Source organism: Rousettus aegyptiacus, unplaced genomic scaffold, assembly GCF_014176215.1.
Source record: "Rousettus aegyptiacus isolate mRouAeg1 unplaced genomic scaffold, mRouAeg1.p scaffold_m13_p_1, whole genome shotgun sequence".
NCBI classification, from domain to species: Eukaryota; Metazoa; Chordata; class Mammalia; order Chiroptera; family Pteropodidae; genus Rousettus; species Rousettus aegyptiacus.
The window spans coordinates 71,896,031-71,904,499 of NW_023416284.1; the positions used below are offsets into that span (position 1 = coordinate 71,896,031).

General features: G+C 34.3%; 1 pseudogene; it reads right to left on the reverse strand.

The window, feature by feature from the left end:
* Positions 1-4,128: 4,128 nt before the first annotated feature.
* Positions 4,129-4,641, reverse strand: LOC118612363 (annotated as a pseudogene).
* Positions 4,642-8,469: the final 3,828 nt, after the last annotated feature.

Below are 8,469 nucleotides of genomic sequence, written 5' to 3' on the forward strand. Positions count from 1 at the left end.
CAGTTTCCCAGCAATGTAGATACTAAAAATGACATTTTATTTGTTCAGTGAACAGAGATTTTTAACCTAGGATCTATAAACAAACGTTAGGAATCTGGGAGCTCCATGAATTGTTTATAATGTTTTAGGTTTTGAACATTTATCAGAAAAGATGGTCCACAGCTTTTATCATATTTTCTCGGAGTCATCTATATCTAAAAATTTATCAAGATATCAATAACTTACAAAAGTGAAAAACAGAGAAAAGGATTTCCTTCCTGCCGTTTCTTTCCAAGTCCCCCTCAAAGCCAGCCTCTCAGCCTCAGGTGAACACAGGCTCTGGTTCCCCAGAGCAGAGGCGTGAACAGCCTTGCTCAGCAGAATCATCCAGGCAGATCATGTTTGGTATGTTTAACCTGATATTCTCTGGGGAATATCTTCTTTTTTAAAAGGACGTCTTGTGATGGCTGTTCCTTAACTCATAGGAAAAACTCTATAGTCCCAGGCACTGAGGTAGATGTGGGTGAGCTTCAGAGGCATTTGAGAAGATGCGGGGGGCTGGTGGACATTACTCAAACCACAGGGCATGTCTCTGATAATCCACTTTGTGGATAAGATTGTCCCTGCATGAAAATTTTATGTAACTAGAAATAGACCTAAGGATTCTTTTTATATTCCACTGACTCGTTGGAGTTATACCTAGATACTCCATCCAGTCCACTCTTCCTCCATTGAATACCTTTGAATTTTACAGTTTCATTAAATTGGAAATAAATTACTTAAAAAAGTTTTTTTTGTTTTCTGTTTTCTAAGGCTCCTCTATCTATATTTAAGTTTCTAAAAGCATAATCATACATATCTCAAATTTATTCTATATCATTATCCAATACTAAGGCAAGGGCTGCCCAGAGTTTCTTCTTCTTGGCATATATTGACAAATTGCCCCTATTTACCCCTTAGCTAGGTGCCCTCGTGCCAGGCACACAGCTGTATGCAGTGGCCCTAATCACGGACAGTGTAAGATATATAGTCAGTGGCAGGTAAACAGTTTTGTTGGTTTGCTAACTGATGTAAAGTCAGAGCTTAGAGAAATAGACAAGTTTGTCCAAAATAGTAAGGAAAATAAAACTATAAACAAGAGTGTTTAATATTTTTTTAAATTTCAATTATTGGGGAAAAATAAGATAATGGCTTTAAAAACAGCCGATAAGAGAATTATTATTTTCTAATAAAAGCAATGCCAGATTCAAAAGTTTAGAGACAGCCTAAACTTTTGGGAGGGAGATTCTTTAAGAAAATTTAAGAAACTTAGAGGCCAGTTTGAATTTAGAGTGGGTATAGAAAAATATGCCAATCTGGTATTCAGCTCTTTTACTCTGAGTTTAAAAAGGGATTGAGAAATTGAAATTGCCTGAGGCAAATGGTTTGTCAGGGTTTAATAGTAAGAAGGCAAACAAATATTTTTTATTTTAATGTAGTATCTTAAAATAATGAAAATATAGAACAGATAAGAAAGATCATATATTCTTAACAGAACATGTTAATATTTGTATATTTTTGTGTGATTCTTCTATGTGATGTATTTCGTAGTTGTAAGTTAAAAGTGAAACCATAACATACAGCTAAAATAGAGAAATAAAGGTTTATATTATTGCTATAAGATAGACAGTCAATGGTGATGAAGAAAGAAAAACCGTGGGATTTGGAGAAGTCTACCTAGAATTTAGCTAAAATTAGCAACTCCCTTTTAAGTGGAAGTGGCAGAAATGCTAAAATATCCATCTACCTGGAACATAGAAGGCTCTCAATAGATATTGTTTGAACTGAATATTTTGATACATAATACTCAGGAAACAATCTGTGAAAATATTCACTGTCTAAAAGAAACTTTCATTGTTCCAAGTAATTTTAAAGAATAAATATAATAATTAATGGTCTATTATGAATTTAATATTTTATACATGTATTTGTACTTTACCTGTATTAAATAGAGAGTACACACACACACACACACATATATAAAAAAGAGTGGCTGATCTGCAATTTCATGGAATCTCTAAGACAGCAAGTAGAAAAATTTCAAAACAATAATTCTCTCTAATCACATACACTCCTTGTCAGGGCACCTGAAAACTTATTGCAGTGAGCAACCCTAGATATCCAACTTTCTGTATGTTTTAGTTCAACAGTCATCAACAAAAGCAGAAGGATTAACTTTAAATAATTTTTCTGGACAGATCTCATAGTTGGAAAATAGTATTCTATTGAGTTTTATGGATTCCTCAGTTTTTTGGGGGGAAACAATGCAATCCAGATGAATTATTTTGTAATGATCCTTAAAAAAAAAGACAATAAAGCTATTTTTAAAAAAATATATATTTATTATTAGATTTGAGTATCTAGTACATTGCTTAGACAATAAGTCTGTTTTTAAAACTTGATCTTTCTTTCTGACACTTCAAGAACTTTGTTGATATGAACCAGTTGTTTCTCATCAAATGAAAGAGATAGAATCATGAGTTATTTAGGTGTCTTGTCCTCATGAAGGAATGATCTATGAGCCATCTTACCCAATTCTGGTCAGAGCAGTGAGCATTTGTCTCCTTCTCTCCCCCACACTTCCCATCCTAGATTATCTCCATCATCTTGTGACTAAAGGAGAAAATAACTCCACAGCTGTCAGTGGCTTTTTCAGCTGCCAGCACCAGAACGTGATCATACAGAAAGAAATTACTGAATTCAAGAAAAAGAGTCAACATGCACACTTTTTCTTACACCATTCAGGTTTCTGCTGGTAGTAGTGTGTGGGGTACCTTTGTCTGCACCCACCAGAGCCCCCTGAAGAATATCTGAAGCTATAGTAAAGTCTTGGCTTTTGCTGTTGTTCTCTTAGCTTCTGCGTTACTATTCTTTTAAATGAGATCTCATGTGGGACTAGACCATTAGCAGCTGGGTTCCATATGATACAGAGAGCATATCTTGTTTACTTAATGTCATTTCAGAAATATTATGGGTGCTGTTGAATCTGTTAACAGTGGACTGGTGGTGGGAGGAAGGTAGCAGCTCTGACTGAGGAGCTGGGATCTTGCTCAGCATTGGCTCTGTTTCCATAATTCTACTTTTGAGAGATCAATAAGGGCTGCAGGCTGGAGAAGCTGGAGGCACAGTGACTGAAAAGAGAAAGGTGAGGATATGTATGGATCCATCAGGTAGTGCATGGTGGACGGGGGCCCTGGCAGGGGTAGCAGCATTAAAGGTATGGGGCACCATGCAAGCCAGAGAAGACAGAACTGTAGATAGGATCAGGCTTCAGTGCCAGGGCTGGTGAGATGCATGGCTGCCAAGGGTGCATGTCGCTGTGGGGTTGGGGAGTAGGACCAGGGCCTAGCTGAAATAAAAACTTTTAAGACATGGTCCATGACCATGGAGCAGGTGTCAGTGAAAGTAGTCTTGAATCTAAACTGAAACAGCCTAGAGAGGCTACATCTTTGATTTCATGTTTTAAGAATAATAAAAACATTAATGAGTGAAATTCTGCATTTCTGAAACTTTAGTAAGTACCCAAGTATGCTTTTGTGGATTTTCTTAGTCATGATGAAATAAAAGTGGATGAAGTAAAATCAATGTAACCTCTGCAAACGCCTATGGAGACAGGGCTGCCAACAGGAAGGGGGAGAATTCTACAGCACAGAATGGAGCACAGATTCTGCTATGAAGGAGGAGGAGAAAAAGAGGAAGAGGAAGAGTAATAAAAATAATACCAGGGGCTTAAATCTCAGTTGATTTGGGGAAAAAAATGTGATTAATTTCTTACTTCACAGATGTAGCAATGAAAATTCATTCTTCATTCAACAAAACTTGATCTTCAGACAAATCTTGAATGATTTACTACAACCTCATAAAAAGTGCCAGAGACCTGTAAGATAAGATCCGGCTGCCCTCATTTTTAAAAGGCAGCTACAGAAAAGTCAGAATAACTGTGTGGTGCCATTCAAATGTGTCTGATGGTTGATAAGCCTTCTAAGATTATAATTATACACTTGAACTTTTAAAATTTATATTATATACATTTATTTAGAAGATAATTAGACTACAGAATGAAACTTTTAGCACTATATTTTAAATCTAATAACTGTCTTTTTCTTTATTCTAATTTCTATAATTCAGAAGATTCCTGTGTCTGATTTTTCCCGTACTCAGGAATTTTGCATTAAGTCCGATGTGGTCATTAATAAAGATTGCAATGGAAAGTAACTATAGACATAATCTTTTTGTAATCTAGAAACAATTGATGTCAGGAAACAGCAGTCTTGCAGAAATGTTTAGTCATCATCTCCTAGGGCATTTCTAACCAGAACCTGAATAAAACTTCCTAAGAACAGCAAGATCATAAGCCTTTTATTTATTCTGATCTGATTCCAAATATCCATTGAGAGATTTTTGCTTTCCCACCCACCCAAAGACAGAGAACTGGTTGCAAATTAGAGCAAATGTTGACACAGATTTGCATTTTTCAGGATTCTTCAAAGCACAAGTAAGAGCTCCATGGCCTCCCATGGAGTGGCCAAAAATAGCCAATTTTCCATGGTCCACTGGAAAATTGGCATTTATCGGTGAGGGAAGCTTATTTATTATGTAAGAGTACATTCTGTAGATAGTTTTTCAAGTATCCACATAAAATCCAGCCTTGGTGCCAAGTTTTAGACTCATCTTTCCTTGGTGTCTGGAGCAATGATGACCAACCAGGTTGTGTTCTGAGCCCACCTGATGATGGCTGATTCGTTGTAGTATTTGTTCTGTGTATTTTTAGACAGGCAACCAGTACAGCTTCATAACTTTTTCAGTTCCTGGCTTTGCAAGTAAGCAGACAGCAAAATTCATTTTGCACGTTATTTCAAACCTGTCATGTTCCAACACCTTCGACAACCCTCCAGAGAGCAGTGCTGTCCAAAAGAAATTTCTTTGAGGATGGAAGTGTTCATCTAAGTTCAGATGTGTTTACCTCATCATCCCCACTTGCTTTATCTTCAAAAGCAGAAGCCTCCACCACCACTGCCAGGAATCATCATCTTTATTTGTTACCCTTTGGTGAGGACAGACCAATTAAAAAGAGCAATCAGACAGGGGAAGAATGACAATGAAATAGATTTCTAGCAAGTGCTCTAGAGTTGCTCTGCCTAATATTGTATAAAGCCACTAAACACATGTGGCTATTATAATTGAGGTTAAAATTAATTTAATGTGTTAATTAATGAAAATAAAATGAACAATTGAGCTCTTCGATAGACATATTTCAAGTGTTCAGGAGGCACATGTGCTAGTGGCAACTTTTGGAGAGTACAACATTTGGCTGTTCAATGGTTGTAGGAGAAAAGGAGTTAAAGGGAGAAAGGGATTCTATCATTTAAATGGCTCATTTCTGTTACTGTTTCTTCCTTATCATCAATATCATCTAATGCTTCTAAGTGTTAAAAACCACAACTTACAGTTCAAACTTGTCAACAAGGCTTCTTATTTATGTAACATACTGACATGATAAGGAGGTCAAACATTTTTCAGATATTGCTGGAATTCAGTTTTTTGGCAGCTTTATTGATGGAAAATTTACATAAAATAAATTACACAGATTTAAATCACATAATTTGTTAAGTTGTAGCATCTACATACACCTCCAAAACCATCACAACCAAGATTATAATTGTATACTCTCGTTTTTTTGTAATCCCTCTTGAACTTCCATGTTTCTTCTTCCATTCTAGGTACCCACTGATCTCCTTTCTATTATTATTGATCATTTTCCAATTCCTAGAATTTTAAATAAGTGGAACCAAATAGCTTGTATTCTTTTGTCGTCAGGCTTTTTGCACTCAGCATAATTATTTTGAGATTCATTTGTATTCTTTTTTTGTTGATATTGTTGAGCAATATTCCATTTTATGAATAGGCCTATGTTTATCCATCCACATGTTGAAGGACAACTGGACAGTCTGAGGAAATGCAAATAAAGCTACTAGGAACATCTGTGTACTATGCTTTTTGTAACCATGTACTTTCCTTCCTCTCAGGTAAATGCTTAAGAGTTGAATGACTAGGTCATATGGGTATTTTGAAACTTTTTAAGAAACATCCAGAATGTTTTCCATATTGGTTGTAACATTTTATATTCCCGTCAGTAGTGTATGACAGTTCCAGTTGTTCTAGATCCTCACCAATACTTGGTGTGTTAGATTTTAGACATTCTGGTCTCTAATAAAAATTCCACATTGCTCTTCTTCTGAACTTTTATTTCTTCATCTGATAGGCATGCTTTGAGCATATGACATTGATTTGTTATAATTTTTTTTTAATTAAAGTCACCAAAGTGATGGGTTATTTATTTTTGTTTTAAAAACATGAAAATAAAGAATAGCTACTTTTATTTTATGTTTAGGTCTGAACTAAGAGAATTAAAAAGAAATGGAGGAGATATCTTTTTATAGATTTGGAAGCAACCCTCTTCAAAGCCTGGATTACTTCGTAGTTGTTTGAATAATCTACTATCTTTATATTTATTATATGAAATCCTATTAAAAGATTAATATAGCACAGAGATGATTTTATATAAAGGAAAAAAATTTAATTAACATTAAAACATTTTTAAATAAACATACTCTTGACAAAATTTAAATAGTAAAATATTTACTATTTTACTAAAAATAGGGAAAGCAAAATGATGTAGTCATTTTAGAAAAAAGAGTGACAGTTTTGAGTTAATTTTTTTCACACAAAATGATGCAAAAGGTCCGCTTCATCCCTTGCATGTGGATGTCCCATTTTCCCAACACCATTTGTTAACAAGACTATCTTTTCCCCTGTGAATAGTCTTGTTGCCTTTTTTGAAGATCATTTGACCATATGTGTGAGGATGTATTTCTGGGTTCTCTGTTCTTTTCCCTTGGTCTACATGTTGGCCCTTATGCCAGTACAAGACTGTTCTGATGATCATAGCTTTGTAGTAAGTGCTGAAATCAGAAAATGTAAAACCTCTGACTCTGTTCTTCAAAGTTATTTTGAGTATTCTAGGTTTCTTGAGGTTCCATATAAATTTTAGCATGAATTTTTCTATTTCTGGAAAAAAATCATTGAAATTTTAATAGGGATTGCATTGAATCTATAGATCATTTTGGGTATTATTGGCATTTGGGTATTATTGACATTTTAACAACATTTAGTCTTCCAATCCATGAACATTGGATGTCTTTCTATTTATTGATGTCTTCTCTAATTTCTTTCAGCAACATTTTGTAATTTATAGTATACAACTGTCTCATTTCTTTAAGTTTATTGCTGAATATTTTATTCTTTTCAATGATATTGCTAATGGAATTATTCTCTTAATTATCTTTTCAGATTGTTCATTGTTAGTATATAGAAATGCACCTGATTTTTGAGTCTTGATTTCATATGGTGCAACTCTGCTGAATTTGTTTATTAGTTCTAACATTTGTGTGTGTGTGTGTGTGTGTGTGTGTGTGTGTGTAAAATCATTAGGGTTTTTTACACAGAAGATCATGCCATCTGTAAACAAAGATAAATTTACTTCTTTCTTTCCAATTTGTAGCCTTTTATTTCTTTCTTTTGACTAATTGTTCTAGCTAAGACTCCCAGTTCTATATTGAATAGAAGTAGGGAAAGCAGGCATCCTACTCTTGCTCCTGATCTTTGAGGAAAAGCTTTCACAATTTCATCAGTGGGTATGATGTTGGCTATTGATTTTTCTTATATGGCCCTTTAGTATGTTGAGAAAGTTTCTTTCTCTTCCTAGTTTGCTGTGGGTTTTTATCATAAAAGTGCGCTGAATTTTCTCAAGTGCTTTTTTCTGCATCAGTTGAGATGATTATATATAGTTATTTTCTTTTATCCTGTTAATGTGATATATTGTACTGATTGATTTCCATATATTGAATCATCCTACATAAGTTTTTGATCTGTAGACTAGCTGACATTGAAGAGTGAGCCAGTACAATATTTACTCTATAATTAATTTGATTACTTAAGAAATCATTCAGCTTTTGTATATGTTCTTGTTTTTGCTTTTAATTTTTTTTATAAAATTGCTTTTAAATTATCGAAGTCCATCATTCTCATTTTATGTAACTTAAGATGTTTTAGAGAGGCATAAAATGAATAAGTAAAAAAACGAGAATGAACTATTTGGAGAAGCTACTTATTACTTTAAAGAAAATTCTTGAGATAATTTCAAACTTGTGAAGCAATGTAATTATATAACACCTTAATGGATCTATTCAAATGTAGTGATAGATATGTAATTTTCTCATTCTGGGAGTTTTTTAACTCTTGATATTTTGAAATTTCACTTTCTCTTTAAAAGTAGTAAAGCTGGTGTGGATGTGTCAAGTGATGTCTTCAGCAGTCTTACAAATTGTAGGAGCAGAGAGAGTGTGCGTTTAGAGCATCATTCTCTACCAGATACGTAACTTGAGAATATAC